Source organism: Excalfactoria chinensis, chromosome 3 (assembly GCF_039878825.1).
Source record: "Excalfactoria chinensis isolate bCotChi1 chromosome 3, bCotChi1.hap2, whole genome shotgun sequence".
Taxonomy (NCBI): domain Eukaryota; kingdom Metazoa; phylum Chordata; class Aves; order Galliformes; family Phasianidae; genus Excalfactoria; species Excalfactoria chinensis.
In genome coordinates, this window is record NC_092827.1 from 39,603,772 (window position 1) to 39,616,650 (window position 12,879).

Below are 12,879 nucleotides of genomic sequence, written 5' to 3' on the forward strand. Positions count from 1 at the left end.
AAGCCACCTGGAGCAGCCTTTTATCCAACCCGACCCACTCACCCTGGGGAGCTCCCCAGACTGCACAAATGCATCAAGCACCAGCCTGATGCAGATAGGGCAAATAATCATGGCAGAACAAATCTCTCACGGAGATTACATTGTCAAAGCTTAGCTCTGTCACACAGAAATTTAAATATCAAGGCATTTTTACGTTTTCACAGAAACACTTCACATTCATTCATCTAGCATTTTGGACTGACTGCCTCCTGGACATGATCACATGGCTTCAGTGAAGCCCCTCACTGAGCCAGCTAGTAATGCCAACCAGCGTTCTCCTCTTGTGTGCACAGCTTAAGCGCTTTCTAATCATATTGCAGTGAAGAGCAGGGATTGCTTGTAGTTTTATTCACAGGAACAATGTTATCAGTCTATGGGAATGCACTGCAGACTAAAAACTACAATAGGATGTAGAGATTTGTGAGCTAACTTTAAACAAGCAGCTTGGGTATCAGAAGCAGTTTGATGTGGCAGCCCAGAGCTCAGTGTAGCCTAATTTAATCTGTTTAATTGTGCGTAGCTGGCATGGAAAGCAAAACTAGATCTTATCAGATATATCTAAATGCTTCTTAATAACCTATGCTTTCATCAGTGTTTTCTCTACACCTTGCTCTTTGTGAGCAGTACTTAACAGTTTATAGTCCTTCAGAGAGAGGATTGACTGCAGCTGTGAAGCTATCAGAGAGAGTAATGACTCTGCTTTATTTTCAGATATCCAAGCCAAAATGCAACACAATCATGATAGAAGTTACTTGTATCCAGGTACAGTATTATGGGGAAAAAATCAGTGATTGTCATACCTTAAGAAAAAAAAAAAAAATAGCCTCCATCTTATCAAAATGCTAAAGGCACACAAGACTGTCTGGAGGTATTTGTCACATCTATAGTTACACCACAGTGACTGTGCCAGTATCAATACCAATGCACAGGCTCTGGAGCATTGCTATGCCTCAAACTGTACTCCAGCACCTGCTGCACACCTGGCTGCCTTTATTTATTCAATCTGCTATGCACTTGACCTGATTCAAACATGGCATCCCACACCTTTCCAAAGGCTTACCTGTGGCTGTGCATCAGCTCTCAATCGGCACTAGCGAGAAGACAAGGTCAAGTGGAGGACATGGGAAAAAACACCAGAAGTAAAACATTCACTGTGTGAGCTTGCCTGATGTCAAATGAGGGGTATATACCTTCTTCAGCTCCCTGTGTGGCATCACCACAAAGTGAATAAAGTCTTGTTCTTCATTGACATTTTCCAGCCTCTGTTTAGAAATTTCTCTTATGCTGAAGACATAGGGGCAAAAAGCTGAAGGCAGACTTCCCAGAAGTTAAAAAGCAAGTAAAAGACAGCAAGGAAGAAGTAAAGGAAAGGGGTCAGTGTAGAAGGGGCAAGGATCTCTTCCATAGACATCCCCTGTTCAGGACTGCCTGGAAAGGAGCATCAGCCATTTTGAAGGACAGGGAATGAATTTAGAAGAACTCATGATGCTGTTTTCTAATGTACCAATGTGAGTACCTTAAAAAGAAACAATCAAACAAACAAGAGTAATCATAGAATTACAGGATCACAGAGTCATTTGAATTAGAAGGGACAATTAAAGGTCTTCTAGTCCAACTTCCCTGCAATGAACAGGGGCATCTAAAGGTAGATCAAGATGCCCAGAGCTCCTTCTAGCCTGACCTTGATTGTTTCCAAGGATGGGGCATCTACAACAAATTCAAAATGAAAAGTAAATAAATAAATAAATAAACAAATAGGAAACCCTTAAATATATGTTAAAGAAAGAAAATATGTATTTTCACATCAGACATTGAGATGAGGCTATAAAGGCAATATCTAGTTGTAACCTTTGCAGGTATGTTGAAAAGAAATCTGGGAAAACACCAAAGCATACACAGAATGACTTTCCTTTGCAGTTCTTGCATTTGACCATATTTAAGCCACTGCATCAAATTTTTCTTGTTAATATGCAGTCCAAACAAACTGATCTAGACCTAGAAACCCACTGACATTGGGGTAGAACATGGCCAGTCATTTGCTATTTCAAATTGCAGAGTATTAATGGTTGAAAATACCATGTTATTCCATTGTAATTACTATATAATTTGTAGCATTGCAAGAAGATTGCAGTGTAGAAGACAGAAATGAGTGTCTAGTGGTTATTTTGTAATAACGTGGAATCTTCTGTGTAGGTTCTTGGTCAAATTTTACCCTATAACTATCCAGCCTTTAACATAGTAGCCTGACTGCACCTGGTTTCATAAAGAACAAATGGGTAGCAAGGGCCAGCGCAGCTATATTTGAAGCACAAGCTTCTCAAAAGCTCTCCTCTAATGCTTTCTGCTAAACTTCTAATACTTTTGAAACTATTTGTTTCAATTTGCATATTTTAAAAATAATCCCATAATGCCTGAAGATTTAGAGGGGATTGACCTAGATGGGCTTTAGCTTTTTTCTGTTCTAAAGTTTGGTAAAAGGATAATAGTGCTATTCTGAGAGCCAGAAAATGTATCAGTTCCATACCCTGTGAAGAAAAATGCCTAAACTAAGTATCTTGTCTACTTTTATTTCCTTGTTTTCTCAATACGTCTTATCAGGAATTCTGCTTCAAAACAGGTATTGTAAATTCTGTGGATGCCAGAATAAAATACTCCAGGTCCATAGTTCACTCTCAGAAGATGAAAGAGCCTGCAGAATGGAGAGTCTGTGCTGCTTTTTCAGTAGGTAACTCAGGAACTGAAGCTGCTTCATTCTGAAATGTGCCAACCCTACCCATGCACTGGGGATTTATAGTTTTGTTTGCACAGTGAAATTTACAGATCATGAATATCACAAGCCCTCAGTTCACCTTAAGGCACTTGAGGGACCCAAGTGCCACAGAGATGGCTGAACTCCTACAAGGAAGGAGGAAAGTAAAATTGCCAGGTAGGGCAAAGGCATCTGGAGAGCTGGGGGAAGCCAAGGAGAGGAGAGGCTCTGAAAAGAAAAAAAATCCATTGGTAGGGGGCAGCTGTGGGATGGCAAATGACAAAGGGCTTGACTTCAGCCTGCAGAGTTGACAGCATCACTTCCACTGGCTTCTTCCTGCAATGCAGGTAAACTTGGGCTTGGAAGTGAATGTCTCAAAGGACAAATGACAGTTCTATGTTTAGTCTGCAGCTGAGGCAAGGGAACACACTACAGCCAAAACAGCAACCTCTACCACTATTTCTTAATTATTCTAGCAGTAGAGAGGGGAGCTGAGCAGAAACAACAAGCTGGAATTTGTGGCAGAAATCTGAAAACTTTCATTTGGTTTATAACCACATATAAAATGTTACTTTTCCTCCATAAACTCTCACAAAGGTTTGTCTTAAGTGATACCAAATATAAAAATAAATAAATAAAAAATAATAATAAATTTTAAAAAAGCCAAAGCAAACCTTACCATAATTTTAGAGCAATGTAAAATGACATTGACCCACTATAAAGCATTCTCTAGATCATCGTGTATCTTTAAAAGGGGATAGGTACTATGGTTCCCACTTTAAAGAAACAGCCTAGCATTTTCCCCTATAAAGAAAGCTTGGAAAGAGAGAGAGGAACAGAAAAATAAACTGGTGAACTACTGTTTTATAATGTACTCAAAGATATTAAGATCAGGTGAAATGAAACAGGGTTTTTCATTCCATTTTCTCTATCTTAAAAACAAACAAACAAATGAAACCCACAACATTGATATGGGTTTGCACTACATTTATCTTTAGACAGTCTGGTTGCCTGAAGTTAGGAGACTACAATACAGGGAGTATGGGACATGAGCTTCATTCTCAAACTTTCCCTAACTAACTGCCTGTTAGTTGTTTCTGTGTAACCAGTGAACTGGTTTCAGATTCTTATGTTTTGTTGTTTTGTTTTTTTTTTTGCCATATGTCACATGCACCTTGCAGAGCACCAGGTACAGGTCCTCAAAGAGGTCTACACAGGTTTTGTCATATTAGGACAAAAAGGGTAGAGGGAAGTGAATTATGTAGCCACCATCTGCTGCTTCAGGTCCTTTGTATATTTTCTGTAAATTTGAGAAAGGCAATTGCTCAAAGGTAGGTGAGAGGGGTGAGTGATCTGTTTCTTTGTAATTCCCAGCAAGATTCCCTGTTAGGCATGGGTTCATGCAGAGAAAAGTGCAGGATATCTCAGCTCTTGGGTATCCACAGCTGTGCCAAGGTTCCAGGATAAATGTAGCCTTTCCTGTTTTGAGTCTGTAAATAGCTAAATTTACCCTCTCAAAGTGATGGTGGGAGAGATATCTAACTGAATCTTTGGTCAAGACCTCTCCCTTCTTACAGTAGCATGGATTTTTTTTTTTTTTTTTTTTTTTTTTCTGTAATATCCTTCCAACTACTAAAAAAAAAAAAAAAAAAAAAAAAAAAAAAAAAAAAAAAAACAGACAGTAAAAGCCAAGTATTCAGTTCAGTAACTGACACAAAATGACATAGAAATTTTGTGCTATTTCCTCATGAGAAGGGCATAGCTCTGATCAGTTACAGAGTGATTTTAAAAACATGCTGCCTCACACCGATGCAGGAAATCTGTCTATGAAAAGCATGAAAATAGTATGATATGGAAAGTTTTCAGTGGCATGCAAATTTAATTTGATTTTAAAATAGAAGTGTGAGTCCTTTGAAGCAAAACTGAATGAGAAAGATTTTCAGATGCAAAGAGCTTGGATACCAGGTAATAACAATATGGTGGGTTTTTTTAGGGGAAAACCAACCATCTTAGTGCTACACCTCACACAACAGCCATCCTGCTCAAAAGCCAACACACATAGTCACAGTCACTGCTACCACCACGGCAAGGCTGAATGCCTGAAAGATCTCACAGTGCTGTGACTTCCAGAGGTTATACCTATGTAGATAGCTCCCTGGACCCCTCCTGTCTTTGATCATTCACATTACGCAAGTATTACTACATCTACCTTTGAGAAGAAAACACTTTAAGATGAAAAGCAGCCATTCAGGAGATAGCACTTTCCAGTGACTGTTTTCTGTATAACATGCACATAACTGCACCTCAGGCTGTCCCCCAGCTGTATTAGATCTCAACAACAATTGAAGATACAGAAGTTTCTGAGAAGTCGCACTACAGAAAGACCATTCTGGCATGCTGCAGTACAGCCCTCTCTCTGTTTATGACACATACAACAGAACTAAGAAGAAAAATACATGGCTTAATAATCATCATAATAACAACAAATAATCTGCACTTCATGTCTCTCTGATACAACCCTTGTACAAGTATCACTTCACACTGGTGAATTTCTCAAGCACTGTATGCAATCCAAATTAAAACGCTGTTCAGGTAAACAAGAGGTGAAATGATGCTTTATTACTTACTCACCTGCAAACAGAATCACAGAAACATTTGAGTTGGAAAGGATCTTTAAAGGCCATCTAGTCCAACACCCCTGCAATGAACAGGGACACCTGCAGCTCAGTCAGGCTGCTAAGAGTCTCATCCAGCCTGACCTTGAATGTCTCCCAGGATGGGCCTTCCACCACCTCTCTGGGCAGCCTGTTTCAGTGCCTCACTACCTTCATCATAAAAGCTTTTTTTCTTATATCCAATCTAAAGCTCCCTCCTTTTAGTCTGAAACCATTTCCCCTTGTTCTATCACAGCAGACTCTGCCAAGCAGTTACCAGTGAAGACTGAGGCAAAAAGGCTGTAGAGTACCACAGCCTTCTCCTTTTTAGTTGTCACCAGTTTGCCTATATGGCTCGCTGGGGAGGTATGCCTTTTTGGACCTGCTCACAACACTTCACATAGGAGAGTAAGCCATGAAACTACATTATGGTTTGGATCCAGTCATGGCTTGGCTTTTATACAAAAAGAAGTACCCAGCAACAGTCCTGAGGGCACTACCTTCTCAAAACAAATTTACAGCAAGAGAAGAATTAGGTGAAGGAGCAGAAGTTGTCTCTTCAGGGACAGCCCCAGAGACAGCAACCCAGTTTTCATGCTGTGCAACTATTACAACTCTGCAGCTACTGTTCATGCCAGGGAGATCCAAGATGAATTCTAGAGAAAGACCAAGTACACAAATACAATTGCCACGTATGCAAGTAAGTGTAAAACTTGCTGCAGACTCAACAGGATAACCCAAGGTCAAATTAGCAAAATTTTGAAGGTCATTTAATTTCATTAACTCCTATGAAGCAACCTCAAGTAATTTTTAAGCTTGTTTTGCCTATAAAATGTATGTTTTCATTAAATGCATCATTACTTTTATGGCCTCTGCAATCAATCTCCCTTTTTCTCCCTTTTAAACATAAGAAACCAATCAGACCTAGACACATACATTTATATTGATGAGTTTCTCTTTAAGCGTGTGCTATAGCTTAGAGGCAAGAGAATGAGCTATCATTTCATGACACATGATAAAAGAGATGGTTTTAACTGCCATAGGAGAGACAGACTTCAGAAGACGAGGCCTGACACTGGAGAGGGGAAACGCATCCATAGGTGGATGGGAAAATAAAAACCTATTTTTCTTACTTACATATTTATTTTAGTATGTATTACTCACTCATTACAGGGTTCAGTACCTGAAAACACTGCTCTTTTCATACAGTAACTACACAAAATACACAGACTTGTATAAAATACATAGGCCTACCATTTCAATTCCAGTCTTCTACAAGAAATCACAAAATACACCATCATTTTATCTACAACAACATCACCACTTCATCAAACTTCTTCAATCAATGCCAACATAGACCCATTCTAATGACTTTCTTCAAAGAAATACAATCAAAAAAACTCTCACAGAACATACAATTTTCCCCTAACCTAACTCTTGGAAATTGAAATTATTTTTGGCCTAACTTTCAAAAAATGCAATCAATGAGACAGAAGCAGTAGGTAAATTTTCCAGAGAATAAGAAAACTGTTTCTTATTCAAACCTATAGCAAATCCTACACTATCTGAGAGATGGCTAAAATATTCTGGGGGGAGTGGAGGAGGGGGAAGAAAAAAAAAAAAAAAAAAAAGGTAGAAATCTGAGGTTCAAGGGAGACTCTGAAGGACAAAGTGCAGAAACAGATCAGGGTCTCTCACAACCAGAATAATTTATTATCAGCAACATAGTTCCTGCTAATTTCTTCTCATGCAGGCAGTCATCATCGTTTATCTATATAAAGTGTTCCCAGGGCTCTGAGGCATGGGAAGGACACAGCCGCTTGCACACCCTGTGATCAACCAGCAGGATGGGCTGCATCAAACCCACTGCCACATCAGGAGATGCTGTCCCTTTGGCATAGGGCCCCTCATATTGCTCCCCACCGGCTTCAGGCATGGCTCAGAGTGCACAAACTAGACGGCACGGTGCCCTGCGCACAAGGCATCTGATCCACAACCCAAGGAAATCCTGCACAGATAAGTGTGTTGAGTTTGTTTGCAATGGGAAGAGGTAATCAGCAGCTCAGCATTAAAACATTTAATAAAAACTGCTGCCAATAACATGTTTTAAAGCCTATGCCAAGTACAATTATGTGAAGAGAGTGCATGGATGTACAAATTTTGGCAAAGATTAAATGTTAACTTTGCCGTTACCAAGCAGCTTAGAATCTAAACTGCAGTAACTGTCTCTCACTGTATGCATGCAGTGTCTGACGCAGTGGGGCTCTGCTCTCAGTCAGGGCATTATAAATAATGATAACTAAATGAAATCACACTCCTATCACTGCATTCATCTTCCTTTCTCCCCCCCACCCCCCATCCCTACACCTCAGGCTCAGAAATAAATGGTTCAGAACCCCTTTATCACATACAAACACTGTCCCATTGCTTACAGTGGAAATGCATGCTCATGCACTGTTGTTTACACACTCAATACTTCAGGAATTCAGCATGCCTTCTGGCCTCTGAGTGACTCATTAAACTGCAGATCAGTACAGCACAAGCAACCAAAGGGAGGCAATGAAAATAATTAGCCAGTCCTGGGGTTCTAGAAAGCTCAAATAGTAATTAAAGTAGACGGCTCTGCAGAATAAATCATTTTTAAAAGAGTAAATAAGCAAGTGCATTCCTGCTAGTTTGGAAAGCAAATGCTATGATTGGTGCTGGATCATTGCTGGATTCTTTACCTAGAGGTGAAGAAAGAAGGAGACACAGATTGATTGTGACCGACCACAGCTGTTCACTGTCCAAACTGCTCTACAGGGAAGCATGCTCCCATCCATGGGAAGAACAGGCTGCAACTAAGGTGGGGCTCTGAGAGCATTTCACACCACAAAACATCAGGGATCCTGAGTCCAAGCCTTTCCTTCACATCAGTTTTCACATCAGATTCACAGACTTTAGAGAAATAAGGAAAACTGTACTGAATTTACTTACAATGGACTCTCTCATGCTTCAATAACCCATCAAATCTCAATTTATTTATTTTTTTAATAATATATTCAGAATAGATTGCTGACTCTTCAAAATTTTAGATCTTAACATTTTTCCAGTCTGATACTTTCTGTTTCAAGGAGGACATTAGCAACATGGAGGTAACTGCTGAATAAGAGAGATGAGACAGAGAAAGAGAGTAGCATCTACATATGTGTTCATTTTGCAATAGCATCTTGTAGTAGGTACTCGGAATTCAAAGGATGATTCAAAATACCAAGACCATGTCAGTGGCCATCTTCAATTCTTCAGGACATCACAACCAATCAAAGATTTAAGGTGACATTTTAGTAGTAAGGAATCAGATGAGAGACAAGAAATGGCACTGAAAATAAAGGTAGGTGACTTGTATTTGACTGAGAGCAAAGGAACCCAAAAAGCTAACTGGCTTCACATTAACACAGTAGCTATCAATTGAGAAATTATCTTTGCAGCCACACTGTGAGTGGATGTGAGCAAGGCAATAAGGCAAAGAGGGGATTCCAGGAATAAAAACATGGAGAGTACTGCATGTGTCTGGATGGACTGTAAAAGCTTTACATCTCAGAGGCTTTGCATGGAACAAATTTATAAGATGAAAACATAACATGAAAATGAGGACTTATAATCTCAGCAAGTTACAGACAAAATGAGTGACCACTGCTGTTCAGCAAAAGCACTCAAACGGAGGGGAAACACTCAAAGAGAAGGATGATGTTCAATGAAATATGCTGTCTGCACACACAGCCCATACACCATCCTTTGACTGATCACTGTCACTCTCATTTTTGTCTCCTCTGCTGCTTATGCTCCAACAGACAGGACTGTGTGCCCCTTGGCACAACCTGTGTCAGATTCAGCAGCCACTTCTTTCATAAACTAAGGAGTCCTGAGATGGAACTGATGAATGCGAATATACATAAGCAGCATTTAACTAAGTCACAAACAAGCTACAAATACAGAAACTGTTCTGTCTTTGCTGCGAAAGTGTTTATTGTTTAAATCTATTTGATAACTTTGCAAAGCACAGCTTAAAGTAGAACACACTACATGTGAACAAATCCTGATTTAATATTAATATCCTCAGACAGTAATTAAACGGTCTATCTGCAAAGTCAAAATTGATACCAGAATTTGATCTTGAGCTAATGTAGCTGCCCTGTGAGAAGGACAAATCTGAAAGACTTCATTAACATTCCTGCTTTTAAAAAATATTATTCCTAGCTGAATGTATGTGTCTAATAATTTGCTTGATTAATTGAGTTCATCTGCTTTTTTCTTTTTTCTTTTTTTTTTTTTCTTCATCTTTTACTGCAAACAAGCTTTAAGTCCTTGTAAAAATCTGCTTGAGAAATTAATACACATTGGACTTCTCCATGACAAATTTTATCTTCTAATTTTATTTCATCTCAGCTGAAAGGTACCTGGGTAAAGTTGTAAGTATATTACTTCTAATCAAAGAACTGTGGTTGTTTTGTTTCTCTTACAGAATGTTTTTCTTCATACTAGAAAAAAGAAATCCATCTTGGATATGAGACCAAACCAGGAAACTTTTTCTTGATTATAATAGATTCTTACATACCTGAAAATAAGAAGTACAGCAGGAACCATTACATAATCTAAGAACCAAGGAGTGCTATTCAGCAGGCTTCTGCTCTTGCAACATTTACTTGATTATCCATCTGCAATGTAAATGAGGCTGTGTCTGAGAATTCATACAAATGCAAAGTTTCAAAACAATTATTTTGTTATTGCTAACATAGCAGAACATCAAATTGAAGAAAAATTGATAAAATTTTATCCAGGGTTCTTTCCCTTAATACATTTTGTGAAAGAATTTTTAATTCTATTTCAATATTGCTTCTGTAATTGTATGGAAATACATGCTATACAGAGCAGTGAAAGCCTACCAAAAGGCAATCCATGCCATGTTTTAAGGGCAAACAAAGGATAAGAACAGCATGTGTGCACACACTTCTAATTTAGCATAAAATACTCAGAAGAAAAATTGCATTTAACAGGGTTAGTTCAAAACGTATTTCAAAATCTGCAAGTTTTGGTCTAACTCTGGGATTTTTCATTAGAGAAAGGACTTAATATTGGCACAGTCAGAAGAACCTGTGATGTGAGCCCCTGAAGACAGCAGCCACTCAGCAGCTTGTCAGGAGAAGGACATGCATGCTTATCCCAAGCAGCACTCAGCATCATCTGCATCGACTTTCCACAGCCCACACTGGACAAGTTTCATTAAGGTATCCCAAAGAATAGCTTTCCAACTATTGAAATAGTCCAGCAGTGGAGGAGAGAGTGAAGTCTTAAAATTCAACCTGGCAGCAAACAATTGCACCCTTAGTGCATAAGTAAAAAGGTTGGAAGTCTTAGGCTGGCAAACCAGCAAAGTAACCCCGCATCTAGGTGAGGGAGGTCAGTCAATGTTAGCGTGAAGTAATCCTCCTGACTGACCTCTGGAATCTGAATGAATGCATTAGCCTGGTCTTGAAATTAACTGCTGAAGGTTAATATTTGTTTGTAGTAAATAAAATAATAGGAAGGAATTCATAAGGAGTAATTATAGGGACTATTTTCAGATTTTGGAACATTCTTTGGGTGACCCAACCTTGGCAGCCAAAGGCGTCTGTAAGTTCTTACACTACACTCCATGATGAATCATTGTCTCTGGGGTAGATACAGCTCTTAACAGGTCATGAGCTACTAGAGAAACAGCATCTTCAGTCTTGTTCCGCCTAACAATAACAGCTCTGTGTATAAGCTCAAAAAAAGTTACCCAATTTGCTGGTAAGTATTTACTGCACATGTAGCTCCTGGGGATAGTTCAGAGGTGAGATGGAAACATCTCAAGACCTTGGAGAAACAACAAATACAGCTTTGGAGTAAGACAGGAATTCCCCTTCTTCAATTCTACGTTTTGCTAACCATATGCTAACCATATAATTTTGATAGAGTACTTAATAAAAACAATACAAACAGGAGAACCAAGGGAAGTAGGGCAGGCCATCACCTTCCAAACAAATATTCCTAGAGCTCATCTACAGCCTACCGTATTTTTTAATACAAAATGGTTCTACCTTAGTCATTTGAATTTAGCCAAAAGCAATGTTCAGGAAAATAAAGGAGCTTCTCAGAAAACAGATCCCACTTCCCTACTGGTAACCACTAGAGTAAGACACTGTAAAGCCTGACATCATGTCAGTGCCATCTTACACTGAAAGGGCACCTACAGCTAAACCCATCCAGATGTACTGATCCTTAGCATTATTAATGGAGAACGAAACAGAAAGACTTACATTCTTGAGCAGGGGAGATATTTTCCACCTGGACCCTATCTGTAGTCACCAAATAAAAAATTCAAGATTCTTCTCATTTCTTCATTCACTCTCCATGCTCAAAAGCACATGCGTGCCTAGGGTATATTAAATAAAATATCTTAGGCACCTCATGAGAATTTTTTTTTGTCCTCTAAAATGTCAGCAGACACTCATGCAAGGAAAAGCTTGCCACAGATCAAGTGTTCCTGGAACAAATCATAACCTAATTAAAACCAACTGCACAGTATCACTGTGACACCAGAAATTTCCTTTAAGCAAGACACAAATACCCAAAATGTCTGATTCAGATGACAGCATGTGTACAATTTACACTCAGCAATAACAAACTTCAGCCAAGATCTCATTTACCTGCTTCTGCTGTTGGTGATCAAAGAAGGAAACCTTGGAGGACAGTCAAGGACAAGAAAAATACAGTATGCATGGTCTGTTTTACTCTTCCCTCTCCAGGGAGAAGGTGGTGAGCCACTGGAAAGCAGCTCTAAGAGGAACAAAAACACTCTCGGGGTGTTTTTCTGGAGCACTGTTTTGGCTTTCAGTGTTTGGCAAAGCACAGAAATCAGTGAGCAAGCTGGCCAAGCATTTTATTCTTCACAGCAAACACTGAACTCCCACTAAGATTTGCAAGGTGCAAATGGAGTTTACAAAATACATTAGTAGAGCTACCCAAGCTCTAATATCTGATTTTAAAATTGTGAATAGTAACTTACAATCAAATTAACTTCTGCTAAAAAAAGGAAAAAAAAAAAAATAGAAAAGAAAAAAAGAAAAGAAAAAAAAAAATAAAACAGCTAAAAGCCAAGCACCGAGACAGAGTTCTTCCTCCTGCTGAGCTTCAAGGCTCTTACCCCAGGTCCTGATTCAGCTAAGTGCCTACATGCAGGCAAAAAGCCCAAAGCTCTCAGCTGGAGTTGTCAGCTGACCTCTCAGACTATGATTCACTGTCCTGTTTGTACAATCCTCTATATTCATGGCCACAAGCTAAAGAAAAAGATTCTATTAGACTTCACGAAGCAAGACAGTTGAATATTTCACTCTGTTTTATCTCTTAGGTGATGCTAATAGCAAAATAAAGGAGATA

General features: G+C 39.1%; 1 long non-coding RNA gene across 1 annotated transcript in view; it reads right to left on the minus strand.

The window, feature by feature from the left end:
* LOC140250385 (uncharacterized) overlaps positions 1 to 11,874 on the minus strand; it is a 35,272-nt gene extending 23,398 nt beyond the window's left edge. Inside the window, exons 1-2 of the long non-coding RNA XR_011903157.1 lie at positions 11,760 to 11,874; positions 10,037 to 10,136 (exon numbers count right to left, since the gene is read on the minus strand). This is a non-coding gene — a long non-coding RNA (uncharacterized lncRNA). The remainder of the gene's footprint in view (positions 1 to 10,036; positions 10,137 to 11,759) is intronic.
* Positions 11,875 to 12,879: the final 1,005 nt, after the last annotated feature.